We start from the raw sequence: 22467 nt of genomic DNA, 5'->3' as shown, positions 1-22467 counted from the left end.
TGGGAGACATTTTAAAAAGAAAATATTTTTGGTTTATTTTTTTTTTCAAGAAAACTAAACAAATAACCCAAAGCAAACAAATAAAAATATTTACAATTAATCTTTTTGTGAGAATCATGTGCAAGAAGATCATATCAGCTAAATCAAATTGTTTTCACACAAGCAGTTAATTCTTTATGTAATTTTCTAGAAAAGCAGTCCTATACGATTACCAGTATTTTTGTCCACTTAAACAAAACACATGAACATTTCAAGTTCCATTACCTTGTGATAGATTAAGGTAATATTATACTGTAGCACCAGCGTGTCCCATTTCAGGACATACCCCCGCGATCAAGGTATGCACAAAGCTTCCTCACTGAATTCATCCCTCTAAATTACAACGTCTGACCGTTGTGAACAGGTCAGTACTTCCGTACAACAAAGCAACCAATGATGTGTCCGACGAGGGTTAGGCAAATACCATTTAGGTACGAATTAAGCTTTTTAGCTCCAACGGAATTCCCCCATTTTGAGTTTATCTTCCTTTAATGGTTTTTGGCATTTAAGCTCTTTTAAGATATACAGGACTGTGCCTAGGTCTGCATATATCTGGATGCAATAGAAGGACAATCCTGATATCCTCAGATGAAATAACAACATAAAGACCAAAACCTCGGATTTTGGCAATCCCTCTACGTAAGATTTAAGGTTATAAAACCATACGCCACTGATTTCTTATCCACTAGTACACAGTTTGTTAAGTTTTTATCACTCACTAAGTTGATTATTTCATGTATCTTGCCTACTGATACATCACATGATGGATCTACTATCACACTTAAAGCAATTTTAAGTTCAGTTATAGTGTGACAGTTCGATCTACTATCATCTCTTCTTTTTCTCACCATGATATCTCATTTTTCTTTTTTTATTTTTATTTTTTTCCCTTTTTTACTGTTTTTTGTATTTTTGGCATTTTTAAATTACTCACCCTCAACACATGCACTATCTAAACTTTTTTTGGCTTAGGGGAATTTCTCCCCCTAAATTTTTGTTCTTATAGAGTAAGCTGTAAAAATAATTAAAAACTAAAATTTAAATACAAATAGACTCCCACTTTAACCTAACAATAAGTTTTACAATTTTGAAGTTTAGAATAATCAGTTTGAGGAAAATAATTCGTTACCAATTTTAACCTACTATTCACCTCTCATACTTTTCAGGAATAACCACTGTTGAATACATCAACATTCCTTCTTGGTCATCCTGCACACACTCAACAACTCAGTTAGACTTGAGAACCCAAACCTTACTGGTTTTGGGTTGACCGGAACATCAACATAAGTTAATTCTTTCCAATATCCATCACACCTTTCAGGTGTCTTGGATGTATTGTTCATTGATTGTTGAGCCAGATAATTTCTGGTAGGTCTTTGAGAGTTTCAACACTTGGATCGATTACGAGATTGACAATTAACCAATGGCGCGAAATCCCCTTAGTGATCTAATGAATACAAAAACAAGTTTATCAGATGAGTAACAAGAATAATCATTTTAAACCGTCTTCTGTTGATAATCCAACACAAGTGTTTACAATCAATTAAAGATACAAGAACTCTCACAGTGTAACACTCTAAATAAATTGCCCAATATTTAAACCGACTAGATAAGAAAGATCATAGTCATTTAAAACATTTAATACATAAGTGTTTGAAAACTACCACTAAACTTAAAGGACACATAAGTAATTCTTTCATTACAAAAGTTTTCACAAATGAACTCCTAAAACAAAAGTGAAGATCATCTTCTTGAGAGTGTTCGGTTCATAAGTCTTGAGTTGATCACCATCCGCTTGATTGACTTACTTGAAAGCTGGAAATTTAACAAAATATCAAGGTTAGAATCCCTCAAATTTCATATAATTAAGTGTACGTTTAAATCGGATTCAAAATATGAAATTATACAAAACTTGACATTCTTAGCTGCACTCCACCGTAAATTACGGTGGTCACCGTAGTTTACGGTGAGAGCTGGACGTTTATGGTTCTACCGTAAATCGGTAGAGAACCACCGTAAAGGTTTACTCTCCACCGTAAATTACGGTGGTGCCGTAATTTACGGTGGTCTCTGCATATCCTTCCTGTTTGCTGTTTTGAACCGTTTATACCAATTCCTGCACTTTAAGGACATCAAAGCACAGCACGGGGTATTCCTTTACAGCAATTATGATCCGTTTAGGATCCTTTGCTTAAGCCCACACGCTCCCATTACCGGTTTGCGTGACAAATAATATTCTTCCCATTACCCGACACCCGGGTTTATGGACTACGGATGAGGTACTTCCGTTACCCGGTTTGTACCCACCACTATCATCTCATTATGGTTTGCCATTATGAGGTCCCTCATTTCAAGCAACCAAACCATCACGACTCTCTATTGTTCATAACTAGTAAACCATTAAAATGAAAACTAGATCATCAACATTATAGTAGCGTTAACCACGTACCTTAGAGCTTTCCCTTTTGGCGAGCGTCCGCACCGGCTTGACTTCCCGACGCCTCGCTCGTGTTGCCTAAAACATACAAGCCAATTTATCATTAGAACCATTCGGCTCATGATTAAGCTTGTTACTTAACCAACACCACATTTGTGTCGATCAATGTCTTTTAGGCATTTTATCAAGCATCTTGTGTGCATAATTTCTTACAATTTGTGACTAAGTTTAACATTCATGATTTAGCCATAGCAAACATCAATTTAAGCAATTTCACTAAATTTTTACATCAATAATTTCTGAATCTTGTTCATAAAGCTTGAATTACTCTAGGATACATCAAAATCCTAATGTCTCATACTTTTCTACAAAAACCCACATATCACCTCTAATGGTGATCATGAACTTTACAAGAATTAAACCAAATTTCAACAAGAAATCTACTAGGGTTCATTCTTATACACTATTTCAATTAAAACAAACATCATGCATGATCAGATTTGAACCTCATGATTTTATCTAAAATCTAAGGTAGAACCAAATCATGAAATTTTGCATACCTTACGATCCCTTAGTCAAGGTGATCACAAATCTATATTCAGATTTCAATTCGGACTCGATTTGCACCTTCAATTGATGGATTTTATGAACATTAGGGTTTGAGGAGAAATCCCTTTTGTTCCTGCGTTCTGATCGATTAAGCACACACTTAGGTGTGTGTTTAGTGTGTTATTTTTTTACTAATAATAATTTAAGTTCTTGAATTGACAATTTTGGTCCCTCAATTATACATGGGCTATAGAACAAGGGTTTTTTTATTAAACTTTGTCATATTATGTTAAGATTTCTACTAACTAGGTTATCTTTCCTAGTCTTTTATCTTAACTTACTACTAGTATTTAGTTTAAAAATGTAACATTAATATTTTCGGGGTGTTACAAGTCCACCCCCCTTAAAGAGGGTTTCGTCCCCGAAACCTGTTTATGTATATGACAGAAGTTTCTTATACGTACCGAAAAGTGTAGGGTATAGTCGTTTCATTTCCTCTTCAGACTCCCAAGTGGTGTCTGGTCCTTTTCGGTGTTCCCATTTGACCTTTACTTGATAGACCATCTTGTTCCTTAAGCTTTTCACCTTACGGTCTAGAATAGCAATTGGTCTCACCGCGTAGTTGAGACTATTATCCACTTCGATGTCGTCATAGTGAATATACGCGGTTTCGTCAGCTAGACATTTCCGGAGCTGTGATACATGGAACGTGCTATGTATCCCACTCAACTATGGGGGCAATTCGAGACGGTAAGCCACCCCACCGACTCGCTCGATGATTCTGAAGGGCCCGATAAACCTTGGGCTTAACTTTCCCCTTTTTCTAAACCGGATTATTCCTTTCCACGGTGATACCTTCAACATAACCTTATCACCAACTTGGAACTCAATCGGTTTTCTCCGTTTGTCCGCATACGCCTTCTGTCGATTTTGAGCCGCCCTTAGGTGAGCTCGGACTATGTCGATCTTTTGATTCGTGAGTCCGATTATATCTTTATGTTCAAGTTCACGCGGGCCAACCTCACCCCAACATACCGGAGTTCGACACTTCCTTCCGTATAGCATTTCATACGGAGCCATACCGATGCTTGCGTGGTAACTGTTATTATATGAGAATTCAACCAACGGTAAGTGAATATCCCAACTACCCCCAAAGTCAATTATGCACGCCCGTAACATATCCCCCAATGTTTGTATTGTTCTTTCACTTTGACCATCCGTTTGAGGATGGTACGCGGTGCTAATAAACAATTTAGTTCCCATTTGTTTTTGGAAATCGCACCAAAAATTTGAAGTGAACCGGGTATCCCTATCAGACATGATGGATACCGGCACTCCGTGGCGTGCTATTATCTCATTAGTGTACACTTCTGACATCTTCTCTGACGTATAAGTTTCTCGGATAGGGATGAAATGGGCACTTTTGGTTAGTCTATCCACAACTACCCAAATGGCATCGAAACCATGGCTAGTTCTGGGCAGCTTGGTTAGCAGGTCCATTGTAATTTGTTCCCACTTCCAAACCGGAATATCTAATGGTTGCAACTTGCCGTAGGGTTTTTGGTGCTCCGCTTTGACTTGTAAACAAGTCAAACACTTCTCCACGTATTTAGCCACATCTCTTTTCATCCCCGGCCACCAATAATTTTGCTTCAAGTCCCTATACATCTTAGTTGCCCCGGGATGGATCGAATAGCGAGACTTATGTGCCTCGTCAAGCAGAAGACTCTTAACACCACATGTGTTTGGGACCCAAATCCGATCATTCCGGCATTTCATCCCATTACTTCCTTCCGTAAGGTCTTTTACCATCCCTTTTATGCGTTCTTTCTTCCAATTTTCTTTCTTTAACGCTTCGGTTTGGGCTTCTCGGATTCGCTCGAGCAAACCTGAAGTTACTACCAACTGCATAGATCGTACTCGTATTGGAGCGCATTCGTCCTTTCGGCTAAGGGCATCCGCCACCACATTAGCCTTTCCGGGGTGGTAGTGGATCTCGCAGTCGTAGTCTTTCACCACTTCTAACCAGCGTCTCTGCCTCATATTTAGCTCTTTTTGATCGAAAAAGTACTTCAAACTCTTATGGTCAGTGAAAATAGTACTTTTCACACCATACAAGTAATGCCTCCAGATTTTCAAGGCAAAGACCACGGCTGCCAACTCAAGATCATGAGTTGGGTACTTTGTTTCATGCGGCTTAAGTTGCCTAGAGGCATAGGCGATCACCCTTCCCCTTTGCATTAGCACGCACCCAAGGCCTAGGTGCGATGCATCCGAGTACACTACCATATCCTCCGTACCATCCGGTAAAGTCAACACCGGTGCACAGGTTAATTTTTCCTTTAATGTCTGAAATGCCTTTTCTTGATCGCTTCCCCAGACGAACTTCTCATTCTTGCGGGTCAATTTGGTCAATGGCGTTGCTATTTTGGAGAAATCCTGAATGAATCTCCGATAGTAACCTGCCAACCCCAAGAAACTTCTAATTTCGGATGGATTCTTTGGAGGGCTCCATTTTGACACCGCTTCCACCTTCGACGGATCCACCAATATTCCCTCGGCACTTATGACGTGCCCTAGGAATTGCACCTCTCGTAACCAGAAGGCGCATTTTGAGAATTTGGCATATAATCTTTCCTGCCTTAATATCTCCAATACTTCCCGTAGATGGTTAGCGTGCTCCGCCTCGTTTTTTGAATAAACGAGGATGTCGTCTATAAAAACAATCACCGATCTATCGAGCATCGGCTTGCAAACCCGGTTCATGAGATCCATGAAGGCCGCGGGCGCATTCGTTAATCTGAAAGACATCACGAGAAATTCGAAATGTCCGTATCGTGTCCGGAATGCCGTTTTTGGTACATCACTTTCCTTTACCCTCAATTGGTGGTAACCCGATCTCAAATCGATTTTTGAAAACCAGCTAGCGCCTTGTAATTGATCGAATAAAACGTCAATTCTCGGAAGTGGGTATCGATTCTTTACCGTGAGTTTGTTTAACTCCCGGTAATCAATACACATCCGCATGCTCCCGTCCTTCTTCTTTACAAATAGCACGGGAGCTCCCCAAGGAGACACGCTAGGCCGGATGAATCCCTTCTCTAGTAAATCTTGCAACTGAGACATTAACTCTTGCATTTCTGAAGGTGCCAATCTATACGGTGCCTTAGCAACCGGTTTAGCACCCGGGGTCAGTTCAATCCCGAACTCTATTTCGCGCTCTGGTGGCATTCCCGGAAGATCTTCGGGAAAGACATCTTTAAATTCACGCACCACAGGTACGTCTTCAATTCTTGGCGTTTCTTTTTCGACGTCACGTACATAAGTTAGATATGCCTTACACCCGTGTAGTATAAACTTGCGGGCTTCTATCATCGAGCATATCATGGGATTACAAGCCTTCTCCCCATAGATGATGACACGCCTTCCGCTCGGAGACGTTAGGTGTATCTCCTTACGTAAGCATATCACCTTAGCATGGTAGCGGGATAGCCAATCCATTCCGACAACCACTTGAAATTCACCCATGGACATGGGTATTAAATCAATGGAGTATTCCTCGCCATCGATATTCAATTTGCATTCCCGACATACATCACAAACAAGAAAACTTTTGTTATTACCTACTTCTACTTCCATTGGCATAGGTAATTTCGTTAATGTAAACATGGGGTTTTGAATAAATCTATGTGAAACAAAAGACTTATTCGCACCTGTATCAAATAAAACACGTGCGGGGATCGAATTTATAGTAAATATACCTGTAACCACGTCGGGTTCCATTTTTGCTTCAGCAGCAGTGATTTGGAACGATCTTGCCTTAGCTTTTGGGGTCTCATCCCTAGAGTCGGCACTCTCTTTCTTTCCCACCAATTCCGGACATTCTGACTTTTTATGACCCGGTTGGTAACATTTATAGCACACTGTTACTTTGTCTGGGCAATTTGCAACCCCATGCCCTATCTTGCCACATGCCACGCAAGGTTTGTTCTTGAAGTAGCATTCACCTTTATGAGTGCGTCCACATGTTTTGCAACTCGGAGATCCTCCTTTTGCACTTCCTTTCTTCGAAGATTCAGCTACCTTCGGCTTCTTTGTGGGACTCGGGTTTTCATCCAAGGCCCTCCTCTCACCTCTTTCAACTTGCCTTTTTAGTTCAATCTCGCGTTCCCGCGCCGCATTGATTATATCGGTGAGGCTTTCATAATGTGAGGGAGTCATGAACTCCCTATATTCGGCCCTAAGCATGGTGTGATAATAATAAATTTTCTGTTCTTCAGTTTTGACCAAGTCATCACAAAACTTGAGCTTATCCATGAACATCCCCGTAATCTTATCAACGGTTTCACCCTTTTGCCTCAACTGCATGAATTCTTCTTTTATCTTATTTATCACTGCCTTAGGGCTATGATTTTGAGGAATGGTACTTTGAAAGCTTCCCAAGTCATCGCCCTTATTGTTTCAACACCCCTTTCGTTTCTGAGGTTGTCCCACCAATCATTGGCTTGGCCTCTAAGTTGGCCAGTTCCATACGCCACGAAGTCACTTTCATCACAATGCGTGCGTTCGAAAACACCTTCAATATCGCTTATCCACCTTTGACAAGCAATTGGATCTACCTCTCCATTGAAAACCGGGGGCTTGCACGCCATAAACTTGTTGTAAGAACAACCTTTCTTTTCCTTAGCCTTACCCCTATCACTGGTAAGGTCTTCTCTTAATTCACCAATTCTTTCCTCCATAGTCGAAAGTAAGGTGTTTTGCATTCTTTCCATAAATCTTGGTAGGCTAACTTCGATGGCCCTTCCAACTTCCTCGGCAATCTTCTCTCTCAACTCGTCGGTAGTGAGGGATAGAACATTGTCACTAGCACCTCCCGACATCTTCTTACTGAAATGTTAAAATGATTCGATAAATAATCTTGTTCAATCGCTCTCATGCCTTTACATGAGACTTCGTACTCATTATTCGGCCAAGTATGTAACTTTGCCTTATCATTTATACTAAGTGTACTTCCCGGGTTCGAGTATATCACTATACTCCTCCCATACACAACAAATCATTACCCTTTTTAATCTTTTTTTTTTAAATTTAATTTGCTTTAAATGAATTCTTACCGGATGTTGATCAAGCTTTGAACCGAACACAATTCTCTTTAACCTTAGCTCTGAATACCAACTTGTAACACTCTAAATAAATTGCCCAATATTTAAACCGACTAGATAAGAAAGATCATAGTCATTTAAAACATTTAATACATAAGTGTTTGAAAACTACCACTAAACTTAAATGACACATAAGTAATTCTTTCATTACAAAAGTTTTCACAAATGAACTCCTAAAACAAAAGTGAAGATCATCTTCTTGAGAGTGTTCGGTTCATAAGTCTTGAGTTGATCACCATCCGCTTGATTGACTTACTTGAAAGCTGGAAATTTAACAAAATATCAAGGTTAGAATCCCTCAAATTTCATATAATTAAGTGTACGTTTAAATCGGATTCAAAATATGAAATTATACAAAACTTGACATTCTTAGCTGCACTCCACCGTAAATTACGGTGGTCACCGTAGTTTACGGTGAGAGCTGGACGTTTATGGTTCTACCGTAAATCGGTAGAGAACCACCGTAAAGGTTTACTCTCCACCGTAAATTACGGTGGTGCCGTAATTTACGGTGGTCTCTGCATATCCTTCCTGTTTGCTATTTTGACCCGTTTATACCAATTCCTGCACTTTAAGGACATCAAAGCACAGCACGGGGTATTCCTTTACAGCAATTATGATCCGTTTAGGATCCTTTGCTTAAGCCCACACGCTCCCATTACCGGTTTGCGTGACAAATAATATTCTTCCCATTACCCAACACCCGGGTTTATGGACTACGGATGAGGTACTTCCGTTACCCGGTTTGTACCCACCACTATCATCTCATTATGGTTTGCCATTATGAGGTCCCTCATTTCAAGCAACCAAACCATCACGACTCTCTATTGTTCATAACTAGTAAACCATTAAAATGAAAACTAGATCATCAACATTATAGTAGCGTTAACCACGTACCTTAGAGCTTTCCCTTTTGGCGAGCGTCCGCACCGGCTTGACTTCCCGACGCCTCGCTCGTGTTGCCTAAAACATACAAGCCAATTTATCATTAGAACCATTCGGCTCATGATTAAGCTTGTTACTTAACCAACACCACATTTGTGTCGATCAATGTCTTTTAGGCATTTTATCAAGCATCTTGTGTGCATAATTTCTTACAATTTGTGACTAAGTTTAACATTCATGATTTAGCCATAGCAAACATCAATTTAAGCAATTTCACTAAATTTTTACATCAATAATTTCTGAATCTTGTTCATAAAGCTTGAATTACTCTAGGATACATCAAAATCCTAATGTCTCATACTTTTCTACAAAAACCCACATATCACCTCTAATGGTGATCATGAACTTTACAAGAATTAAACCAAATTTCAACAAGAAATCTACTAGGGTTCATTCTTATACACTATTTCAATTAAAACAAACATCATGCATGATCAGATTTGAACCTCATGATTTTATCTAAAATCTAAGGTAGAACCAAATCATGAAATTTTGCATACCTTACGATCCCTTAGTCAAGGTGATCACAAATCTATATTCAGATTTCAATTCGGACTCGATTTGCACCTTCAATTGATGGATTTTATGAACATTAGGGTTTGAGGAGAAATCCCTTTTGTTCCTGCGTTCTGATCGATTAAACACACACTTAGGTGTGTGTTTAGTGTGTTATTTTTTTACTAATAATAATTTAGGTTCCTGAATTGACAATTTTGGTCCCTCAATTATACATGGGCTATAGAACAAGGGTTTTTTTATTAAACTTTGTCATATTATGTTAAGATTTCTACTAACTAGGTTATCTTTCCTAGTCTTTTATCTTAACTTACTACTAGTATTTAGTTTAAAAATGTAACATTAATATTTTCAGGGTGTTACACACAGCCTATCTTTGTGTAATTCTCTCACTCAATCTCATGACCACTCTTTGTGTAATCAAATCACTAACTGTTTAGATACCTAAACCCTAATGCATAATGTGTGTTTATATATTACACACCTATGTAGATTGGGCCAAGCCCAAATACAAAACAAGACAAACTCGGACGCACAAACATAAACTCGAAACTTATAATGCTGATAAACTTGGACCATCTTCACAAACTCGGAACTACATGTAAACTCAGAATAAGCTTGTCAGCAAACTCGGAACCTTCAATAACTTTCTTTCTCAGAATCCAAGTCATCATCTTAGTCTTCAAGATATCCAGATCTTTGTTTAACAGAGACAAAATATCCAAAGACCTAACTATTAAGTTGTTGTCACAAAATATGCACCAACAAAGTGGTATGCTTGAATGGTAAAGACTTGGTTTTTTTGCATTGTACTGCCTTTCAGGAGATAACATCAAACCAAAGGGTATGTTAAATCCCTTGTCTAAAGTTGTCACTTGATATTTTAATTTCAACATTGTGGTGGTTGTTATGTGACATTATTGTGACAACTCCCCAATATTTTTATGGGGATTGATACCCCAAACTGGGGTTGTCTCATTTTATAGCAATAACACACACATTATTACTTGCTTCATATAATGACTTTAGGTGGTTGTCATGCGATATAGTCATGGTAACTTTTCGAAGAGACGTATAATTTGATAACCTTAAAAGGAGCCATTTCTATATTTGGATAGTGATCTTTTGAGGATCTATAATTTGAATTCGACTGTATCATTGGGGGAGGGGGGGATCGAACCTAAGTGATTCTTTTGATTACATTTACATTTCCTTGGTTTTCTTGTTTTATAGTATTCTTAAAAATTACTTCAAACGTTTCTTTTTGAATTTGACTTGACAATGACTGATTTCCGGTATTAAGAGCCTTTCTATCATTAGATGATATCTGATATTTTACCAAAGCAACATTACGTGTGAATGAAGAAAAGGGTGTTTGGTTGGGTGCATTTACACTTTGGGAGTGTTTGGTATGCATGAATGAGAGGTGGAATGGAATGGATGATTACGAGTGAATGAAGAAAAGGGTGTTTGGTTGGTCAATGGAATGGAATCACCCATTCCAAAAGACATTTCATTCCCTCAAAATCATTCATTCCACCTCCAATGTTTTTTTTTCCATTCCATCCCTTATTGCACCATTCATCAACACCACAACCCACCACCGACGCCATCGCCGCCACTCGCCACCACCTCACCCCGACAGCCACCGCTGCCGCCGCCACCCACTCACCACCATTATCACCCACAGTTTCGATCAACCGCCAACGCCACTCGCCGCCGCCGCCCCCACCATCGTCGACGCCACCACCAACCGCCGCCACCTCTTCTGCCACCCACCACTAACGACCACCTTGCCGCCACCACCACTCGTCGTCACCGCCGCACCACCACTCGCCGCCACCACCACCACCCATCGCCGCCGCCAACACTCACCACCGCCACCTATAACCATCGACAATCACTACCATCGACCACCAACCACCACCACCACTCACCGCTAATTTTATTACTCCGTTTTTCTTGCCTACCGAACAATACACAATAATAATTCATTCCATTCACACATGGTAATCAAACAAGACATGGAATGGTAATGATCTATTGCATTCTCTCGTCCATTTCATTACCTCGTCTATTCCATTTCATTACCCCATACCAAACAGACCAGTGAGTAGACATATCAGATTGTATTAACAAATTTAGAGCTTGTTTTGTGTTTAAAATCAACAATTTTTATACCCACTATGACCACATCAAACATCGTCAGGATAAACATGTGTATAAGCCTTTTGGAAGGGGTGAATATCGATAATTCGATAGATGGGTCTTTATGGTACAAGAGAAAAAAATAATAGGTTATTACCTAATAATTTATTAAAAACACACTTGGTGTGTCGTTTTTTTATATAATTTTTTTTAGTTTTAATTATTATTATTATCCTCGTTGTTGTTGTTATTATTATTATTGAACGTATTTTGTTCTTCTCTTATAACTTTTAAGATGTAATATTTTTTTCTTTAAAATTCCAAGTAAATGTCTTGATATAACTTTTTGCAAAACCGAGTGTGAGTACTAATGTAAAAGTATTTTTTATCCACGTCTCAATGTATTTATTTTTAAATCAACCTGTGAGTAATAACGCACAAGTAATCAAAATACAAACGTACATATTATAAAAGCTACATCACATTTCGTTATTCTAGTAATAGAGTGTAATTATTTATAAAATCTTGAATATACCATTGCGACATATTTTTTCTCTATATTTTAATAAAAGCTTTTTTTTTCATAATCGAACGGGTCTAATATAACTGAATTTTATGATCTTTACCCTCAGGAACGGAACCTGATATCATTTGAACAACTTCATTACCGATATAACTTTTGTTGAAAACGTAACTGTATTCACAATGTAGTATCTTTTTGGAATTATAAACAACGGATGATGGCACTATACCGGTGTTGTGATGGCCAAAACCTATATCGTCTGAACAATATCGGTACTAATACTGCTATTCGTTATTATCTTTTTTAATTGCCATATCAAGTGATGTTACATTATAATATTGTAATGGAATGAACTGATAACGAACGTAGATTGTAACACACAAAAAGAATTACACTATTATATTGTGTGAAGAAAATATTTATATTATCTTATTTGCTTTAAATACAAAATTTGCAACCGAAGACTAATGTTTAACTACAAATTTTGTTACACCTTTTTTTTTTAAATTGTTACACCTTTTTAAAGGGCTTTTTATGGAGTATGGGCATTGCCATAAGATTTAAAAGGGTACACTTTATATATTATTGTACTATTTTTGTTATAGTTATGAGAATGCATTATTCAATTATTATCTTCGAATTAATTTAACTGTAGCTTGTACAATATATATGCTCACAATAGTCGTAGTTAGTATATAATCCAAAAGGTATAAATACATTTAACAAACGGAGCCAAAAATATAACTATTTGCAAGCATGGATACTATTCTAGTCAAATCATATTACAATATGTTACTTTTTGATCAATAATATTGGGTGCTATAAGTTTATGGGTTCAAAAGTATGACTGGTCATTGGATAATATAATAGAAAGAGACAACAAAACCAATCACCAACAAGTATAACTTTTTTCCTTGGTCTATAAAGCACGCATAATTAAATAAATGAATTTTACAATTAAAGTTTGTTATTGTTTTCTTTTATAACAGGTGTAAAATAGAGAGATTCTATTCTAAGACAAATTAAGACAAACTAGTATTTTCCCTGTAGTGCGTTGAGGCGGCGCGTGACGGGTGGAAACATATAGTAAGACAAAACATGATTCGTAAAACGCAGTGCGTAAAAGACAATTACAAAAAAAGTGTAAAACACAAAGATAGACACAAAGTGTAAAACACAATGCCTAAGACATTTCGTAAAACACAATGCATTGGCATTTGCAAAAGTAGAAGTTGTAGTCTAGGGGTTACAATTCCAATTTTTTTAAAGTTGGACGGGTGTAAAATAGAGTAATAGTACAAGGGAAGAAAAACAAAGTCTAAAAAAGACAAAGTGTAAAAGTATAGGGGTGGTGGCGGAAATGTGTAAAAGATGAGGGGGTGTTGGTGGAAATGTAAAAGAAGAGGGTTGGTGGCGTAACTATGTAGGAGCTAAGGGGGTGATGGTGGAAAACCAAAGTAGAGGGTTGCTGCTAGCAAAGTTTGAAAGATGAGGTTGTGGTTTTGGAAATTCAAAGTAGAAGATTTAGAGACTAAATTTGTCATTTTATGAAACTTTGAAGGTAACAAAATTAAGGGGGCTAAAATTGTAACATTGTGAAAGTACGGGAGCAGGGAGGCAAAGCCGGTAGGAAACCCTACCGACTTTGTCTTTTAAGATTGTATATAATTAGGTAAAAATACAATATTTCTAAAGAGCTTTAAGAGTTAATAGTTTACTAATTTAGAGCAAACGTTACGTAATCTATTCAAAAAAGGTTTCTTTCTAAGGGTTTAAATCGATAGTAATCTAAATTTAGACTTTACGTAATCTATTAAAAAAACGTAATCTAAATTTAGAGTTTAAGAGTTAGTTACGTAATCTATTCAAAAAAAACGCTACGTAATATAAATTTAGACTTTACGCAAGAGGAACTCTATGATTTTACAATCTTCATCATCACGTGTTTTCATTACTTTTAAAGACAAAGGATCAAATACAAATAACTTTAACGTACACAACGTACGAACCGAAGATTTTGCTGAAAAAAACGCGGTGGCATTTTCATAATTATTTACTCGTAGAGTAATTATCAAAATTACTCTATAAATGATCTTGTAGTGTAATTTTGATGTTGTAGAGTAATTTTGTAAAATGTTCTTATAGAGTAATTTTGATCTTGTAGCGTAATTATCAAAATTACTCTACAAGTATATCAAAATTACTCTGCAAGTTTATCAAACAACATACAATTCAAAATTACTCTACAAATCATTTGTAGAGTAATTATGATACTATACAAAATTACCTTACAAGATCAAAATTAACATAGAAGATTATTTGTAGAGTAATTATGATACTCTACAAGATCAAAATTACGCTACAAGAACATTTTACAAAATTACTCTACAAGATCAAAATTACCCTACGAGATCATTTATAGAGTAATTTTGACAATTACTGGACGAGTAAATATTTACGAAAATGTCATCATGTTTTTTTGGCTTTTTCATGTCTTTCGTACGTTTTGTACGATAAGACACTTTGTACGTGAACTTAACTCTACTTTTAAATCATATTCAATAAACGTATAAACTCCCAAAACAAAGTTCATATATATGGACAGATTATTGCGGAAAAAAAACCAACAAATCACAATAACGAAATCAATTCCCATATCTATATCAAACATCCAATCCACTCTTTGCTAAAAGAAATGTTATTCAAACACTATTTATCTTACCGGAAATTTAAATCTAAACTTTTATATGGATCATATCAAAATTATCTTATCGGAAATTTAAATCCAAACTTTTATATAGATCATATCAAAATCTATATCTATCTATACTTTCTATAAAAGGAGAAATCTCAGTGACATAAGAAAAGAAGATGTGGCAGCCAGAGAGGTTGTCCAACAATGCTTTTCTTATGTCATTATTGCATCATAAGTCTTAATATATAAAATCACTTTAAAATCTATTTAAAACACCGCCATCAAACCTCTGCCCATATACGTGTATTCATGCATAAGAAATTGAAACCTCTGTCATCAAAATCTCTGCCTAGATTCAAAATTCAAAATTCTGGCTCCAAATTCAAAATTCAATCCATACACATATACATATATAACACAACTGATTCTGACTCCATATTAAAATTTCAATTTATCTTTCTCACTCATATCCGCGAGCGATCTCTCTCTCTCTCAAATGCAGAATTTCCATATTCAGACAGTTCATCTCCGATTACAGATCTTTGTACTTCACATAATTGTTCCAACATCATTGTTCCAACATCGTTGAGAGTATGTTTTTTTCTGTAATTTTGAATTTTAAATTTTGAATTGATCTACTCTAATTCTCGCTTTATATTTCAGCCTAATCAGTGTTGTTTGAAATTCATACAATCAGTTGCGGGTTATTTTAGGTTTGTGGATTCTTTTAAACTGTTGATAATGTTGATAATTTTTATTTTAAAGTGTTGATATATTTCAGCTCTGTTTTCTTCGAGCGACCTTGGTTTTAAAAAGCGCGCCCTAGGCACGCCTAGGCGCAAAGCGCAACAAGGCGCAGGGCGAGGGGCTTTTTTGCTTCTCGCCTTGTGTAATTACAGGAAGCGACCTAAAAGCGCATTTTTTGATGTTTTTTGTGGGCTTTTTGGCCTGAGGCGCGCGCCTCATGTAACTTAGGCGTTTTACTGCATAAAAATGTTGTACCTTGGGTTTTTTGACTTGTACATGTAATTAAAATGGTATAAAAGCCTTACTTATAGCTATATTTTGGTTAAAGGAAGCTAAAAACCTATGGGATATGTATGGGATATATAAAAAAATATATAAACATCTTGCGCCTCGGGTACGAAAAGCCCACTGCTTTTGCGCTTCGCGCCTCAATTTTAGACCCCGTCGCTTTTGTGCGCCTCTCGCTTTTTAAAACCAAGCGAGCGACCAGTGGTAAACTCTTCTACATTGTTCTTGAAGTCTGATGTAGGAGAGTGGAGGACTTCATCAAGCAATCCGATGCTGCTCCAGGTTTTCTTGAAATTATTATCACTGATGACGTCGATTTTTCTGTTTAGTTTTTCATCAGCTCTGTTTTCTTCCAGCGACCATCTAGAGAATTGCATTTTAACATCATTTGTGTCCGATCAGTGGTAGAAGCATGTGTTCGCTATGTAGAGTAGTGTTGGTGTTGCAGTTTTTGATTTGTTTTTTGAGAGGACAGGTTTTTAAAAGACAGTTGTTGATGTTTTGAATCAAACTAATCATCAGTCTTTTATAGTGTTTAAAATGCATCTTTATGGTAAATGAAGAGGTTAATCGTAATTATGATAACCTGTTTTTTTTTATGCCAGAGGTTTAAAATTTGTCCTTTCAGTTTCTTAATATTTAATTTTATAGTTTTCCCATGAAAACTTATTTTTGAAAGGTTTTGCATTAAATAACTATTGTTTTAAAAATGAATTTATATGTTTATATTAAATGTACATGTTTTTGCCTCCTAGATTATTAGATGTACAGTGAAATTAAATCTGACCTTTGGGCTGATAGATATTTCACTATATAATATCATTGTTAGTTCACCTATTTTTCATCACGTTTTACTACCAACATATCCTTCTTTCACATCAGTTGAGTAATATATAACTTAAAATGTCATCGTACACTTCTGCAGTCTCTGATGATTTAAAGCAACGCTTTATCAAGCAAGTTAAGGATCAAGTATATGAGGATAGGGCTACTCTTGAAGAGCTGAAGAGGTGTTTTGATGGACTGCATCTTGGTCTGTTCATGAGAGACCAGGTTTCCAGAAACCTGATGGTGATGCCTTCAACTTCCGTACGTGACCTTTGTGTTGTCAGTAATATAGAGTGCGGTGATAGAGACGTGGAGTTCATGGCGATGTTCAAAGATATACATCGAGAAGTTCAGTACTCGATGGAGTTGAAGCTAAAATTTCTTAATTCTTGATGTTAGATTCTTAAATGTCTTGGTGTAAATGTTAGATTTTAAAGTTTCGTTGTTCAGTACTCGATGTAAATGTTGATCTTTTAATGTTTTAAATAAATTTTAATCATATTAATCTTTGTGGAGCATTTTATTTTTACTAATTTTAGCATGAACAGTTGTTTGAGTCAATATCTGCTACTGTTAAGGTCTGTCAAAGTTAAAGTTTGCCAAAAGAGAACAACTGCTTGAAATCATCATCTGCTGATGATGAACGCATTATAATGTCTTCAGAACATCAAAAGTCCATTCTTAAAAAAGAACTATTTTTAAAATTTTATTTAAAAATCATAAAAAGTCTGCTGAAAACAACTGTTTTTGAAACATCTTCTTGAAATCATCGTTTGATGATGATGATGAAAGCATTATAATGTCTTCAGAACATCTAAAGTCCATTATTTAAAAATAGCTATTTTTAAAATTTTATTCAAAAATCCTTAAAAGTCTGTTGAAAATAAATGTTTTTGAAACATCTACTTGAAATCATCGTCTGCGGATGATGAAAGCATTATAATGTCTTCAGAAGATTAAAAGTCCATTTTTAAAAAATAGCTATTTTTTAAAAAAATTCAAAAATCCTTAAAATTCTGTTGAAAACAACTGATTTTGAAACCTCTGTTTGGCTAAAAATTCATCCACTGCTGAAAGGTATTGTCTGTTCTCATAAGTTCTGTTTTATCTAACGACTGTTGACTTGCCACTTTTGCCAACATCTGTTGTTGCCCAACAGAGGTTTCCAAACAACTGTCATCCATTATCACAGCAGAGGTTCTGAAGTGGGTAGATGTTAGCCATTAGATCTTTGTAAAATGTCTTCAGAACATCAAAAGTCCATTCTTAAAAAATAGCTATTTATGAAAATATTTTGAAAAATCCTTAAAAGTTTGTTGAAAACAACTGTTTTTCAAACCTCTGTTTGTCTAAAAATTCATCCACTGCTGAAGGATATTGTCTGTAGAGTATTGTTGGTGTTGCAGATTTTTTTTTGAGAGGACAGGTTTTTAAAAGACATTTTTTGATGTTTTGAATCAAACTAATCATCAGTCTTTTATAGTATTTGTTGATGTTTTGAATCAACCTCTGTTTGGCTAAAAATTCATCCACTGCTGAAAGGTATTGTCTGTTTTCATAAGTTCTGTTTATCCTAGCGACTGTTGACTTACCACTGTTCCTAACATCTGTGTCCGATGAAGTGGTAGAAGCATGTGTTTGCCATGTAGAGTATTGTTGGTGTTTAAATTAAGAGGTTTTTTTATTATTTTTTTATGCTAGAGGTTTAAAATTTGTCCTTTCGGTTTCTTGATATTTAGTTTTATAGTTTTCCCATGAAAATTTATTCTTGAAATGTTTTGCATTAAATGGCTGCTGATATTTAATTTATATTTTTAAATATGAATTTATAAGTTTATATTAAAAGTCTGTTGAAAACAACTGTTTTTCAAATCTCTGTTTGGCTAAAAAATCATCCACTGCTGAAGGGTATTGTTGGTGTTTAAATGAAGAGGTTTTTTTATTATTTTTTTATGCCAGAGGTTTAAAATTTGTCCTTTCGGTTTCTTGATATTTAATTTTATAGTCTTCCCATGAAAATTTATTAAAACATTAAATGGCTGTTGTGTTTAAATGGCTGTTGATATTTAATTTATATTTTTAAATATGAATTTATATGTTTATATTAAAAGTCTGTTGAAAACAACTGTTTTTCAAACATCTGTTTGGCTAAAAATTCGTCCACTGCTGAAGAGTATTGTTGGTGTTTAAGTGAATAGGTTTTTTTTATTATTTTTTTATGCCAGAGGTTTAAAATTTGTACTTTCGGTTTCTTTATATTTAATTTCATAGTTTTCCCATGAAAATTTATTTTTGAAATGTTTTGCATTAAATGGTTGCTGTTTTTAAATGGCTGCTGATATTTAATTTATATTTTTAAATATAAATTTATATGTTTATATTAAAAGTCTATTGAAAACAACTGTTTTTCAAACATCTGTTTGGCTAAAAATTCATCCACTGCTGAAGGGTATTGTCTGTTCTCAACTTCTCATAAGTTCTGTTTAATCTAACGACTGTTGACTTGCCACTGTTGCCAACATCTGTTGTTGCCCAACAGAGATTTCGAAACAACTGTCATCCATTATCAAAACAGAGGTTCTGACGTGGACAGATGTTAGCCATTAGATCTTTGTAACTTCTACCACGTCAGCATTCACTTTTTCACTTTATAAAACCCTGTTTCATCCCCAAACAGAGGTTTTACTGTCGTCTCGAAATTAAAATTCATCAAAGCGGTTTCCACCTTTTTCTTCAACACTTCTTCGTCACCATCGCGCAAGTTTCAATTTCGACCATAGCTCTGACAATGAAAAACCACCATAACTACCTTGCTATTTTTGAGAAAACGGAGAAAAATACTCTCTATCATTCAATGATTGATGTTCTTACATCATCAAAATATAAGGTCATTCTTACTGCTGATGCACCCATTTACCAAGAAACACTCCGCGATTTCTAGGCAAATGCGAATATTGAAGAACAAAACAATGAGCCATTCAGTATAACTTCAAAAGTCGAAGGTAAATCGGTTGCTATTATCCCTACTACCATATCAACAACATTTGGGGTAAACGACTTGGCAGGTAAGACATCTTTCCCGAAAAATGAGTTTCAAACAGAGTTGATTGAGAGGGGATATGATGGACAGTTGAATAAGGCAACTATGTTTAAGGCAAATTTTCCACCACCAATGAAATTCATGTTCCATATTCTCTTAACCTGTCTCTCAAATAAAACTACTTCTTTTAATGAAATAAATACCTTTGAAAATGCAGTACTTGGGGTATGCAATTTTGACAAATACTGATTTTAACTACTCTCAAGCACTGTTTGCTGACTTGGTTACAAATTTGAAAAAAATTAAAAATGGGAAAACTGCTGCTTTTCTTATGTTTCCTTGACTATTCAGCTACTACCTGCAAAAACATGTTTCTCAAAAAGCTTTTGAACAAGGTACATCTTTTAAAATGAATAGTCTAACATCTGAAACTTTTACTCGCCTTATGGCTAAAGAGTCAAATGTTTCCAAAACACAAGCAGAGAGCAATAAGCAAATTTTAGATGAGTCCACAACTGCTCCTCAAACTTCTGTTGCTGAGGCCACTGCTCTTGGTGATCACAGCACTACAACCACTGTTGTGAAACCCCCACCAACAAAACCCAAAAAGACCGAAACAAAATCCAAAAAGCCCACCAAAACCACAAAAACGCGTCCTCTAGAAGATGAGATCCCAGAGGTTAACCCTGTGACAACACAAATGTCACTAGAAACCACTGTTGCTACTTCCTCACAACATGTGGAAAGATCTCAACCCTCAAACCAAACTCCTCATGATTACTCACAAAAGGAACATGTTTTATTCACAGGGACACCACATTATGATGTCATACCCTCATTTAAGAGTATGCTTAAAAGCCCTTCTCCCGGGGCAATGTCTCTTTCTACACCAATCCATTCATCTTCTATTCCATCAACCTTTGTAACACTGTTTGAAGCTATTGACATTCAGACTCATAGCAGCCCATCCCACGAACACATTACTGAGAGTTTAACTTCAACAATAGTTGTGTCTGAACCTGTTCAATTAGCTAACCCACAAACAGCTGAGGAGGCTACACCTCTTGAATTTCATGAAATTCTTGATGGTATTTCAAGTGGAGCAGCTAGTACAAATGTCCACTTATCTACATTTGGACAGTAGTTTCATCAGTCAGACTCCCTTGAAGGCACCCACTGCTGTGCCTACCAAGGTATCCACTGGTGAGTTCAAGTTAACCACTGGTGTGATCACTAAGGAAACTACTGATGCAGAGGGAAGTCCCCAGAACGAAGAACAAGGGGCATCTGCTAATGAAAATTTGGAGACACCTCCTGTTTCAAAAGCAGATACAACCACCTCTGGTGGGAATTCAGATGATCCTATTAAGTAAGGTGATGGATTAAAATACCAGGATTTGAGGAGAGGATATCCAACATTGAAACAACTGTTGCTAATATGAAAGATCAAATGAAGCAGTTGGTAGATGCTTTCAAAAGTCAACCTTCTCATCAGCAGTTATCCCAAGAGCTTTGGAACTCAGTACAACCCATTCTTGCAGCTCAAAGGGAACTGGCTGAGCTTCGACATAATTCCCACATGGAGCTAATTAGAGTTATGGTTGAAGCAAGATACAAAAGCTGATATCAAAGGCATAAAAGAATCCATTGCAAAGTTAACTGGCACTACCCCTGCACCTATATTTGAAAATGATGATGAAGATGATGCAAAAAAGGGGGAGAAGGATTCCATGAAAAACTTTGGCAAACCAACACCAAGGAATCAGCCAAAACAAAATCCAAAGCCTGCCAAGAAAACTTCTACAAAATCTTCTGGAAAATTTGATACTGGTAAGAAAAAGGGAATTAATGATACCCTTAACAAACAGATAGATAAGGAGATTGAAGCAAAACAGAAGAGAAAGGATAGAAAAGAAAGTAGAACAGATGTGTTGAGGCAGGAGTTAATGAAATAAGTGAAGAAAGAAAACAAAGTGTTGAACATTGGAACCTCAAATAGAAGAAATTCACATAAACACAACAAACCTCCTATTGCCATATTTTCTAAACCAAAATCACCACCAGAAAAACCAACCATTGCTGCCAAACCTAAAACTGCTGCTGAACCTAAAAAGCCAAACACTGATACACCTAAACCAAAACTCTCACCACAAAAACCACCTCTCAAAAAGCAGAAAACAAAACCCTCATCACCACTACCAACCTCCACTGCAAAAATTGTTGATGCAATAAATGCTTCAACAGATATTAAGACAACAGCGGTTGAGACACCAGTTGTTTCAACAGTTGTTAGTCAATCCACTGATTCTACCCAATTTCAATTTCCATCACAATCAACCCTTACACCCATAGCACATTCTCCTTCACAAACTCCTCCTCCAAAATTTGTTTACACAAGAATAAGAAAATTCATGGTGCATGAAGAAGAAAAGGAAGAAAAAGATATACCTGCACCAATTCCATTATCATCTGCTCCATTCATTCAAACTTAACCCAAACCATTAATTCCACCTCCATCACCAAAAATCAACCCAATCAAACATCCAC

At 36.3% G+C, this 22467-nt stretch overlaps 2 long non-coding RNA genes across 2 annotated transcripts; both read right to left on the bottom strand.

Moving 5' to 3' along the window:
* Window positions 1–1753: 1753 nt before the first annotated feature.
* Window positions 1754–3132, bottom strand: LOC110874645. Its single transcript, XR_002556110.2, has 3 exons — window positions 3037–3132; window positions 2489–2554; window positions 1754–1854 (listed from the first exon to the last, which is right to left on the bottom strand). It is a non-coding gene; the product is annotated as an uncharacterized LOC110874645 (long non-coding RNA).
* Window positions 3133–8352: 5220 nt separating this feature from the next.
* Window positions 8353–9731, bottom strand: LOC110874646. The gene is made up of 3 exons (XR_002556111.2): window positions 9636–9731; window positions 9088–9153; window positions 8353–8453 (listed from the first exon to the last, which is right to left on the bottom strand). It is a non-coding gene; the product is annotated as an uncharacterized LOC110874646 (long non-coding RNA).
* Between the last annotated feature and the right edge of the window lie 12736 nt (window positions 9732–22467).

The sequence above is a fragment of the Helianthus annuus genome, chromosome 9, assembly GCF_002127325.2.
Source record: "Helianthus annuus cultivar XRQ/B chromosome 9, HanXRQr2.0-SUNRISE, whole genome shotgun sequence".
NCBI lineage: Eukaryota > Viridiplantae > Streptophyta > Magnoliopsida > Asterales > Asteraceae > Helianthus > Helianthus annuus.
Note: the sequence above shows the minus strand (reverse complement) of the source record. Positions and strands in the feature narration are given on the sequence as shown.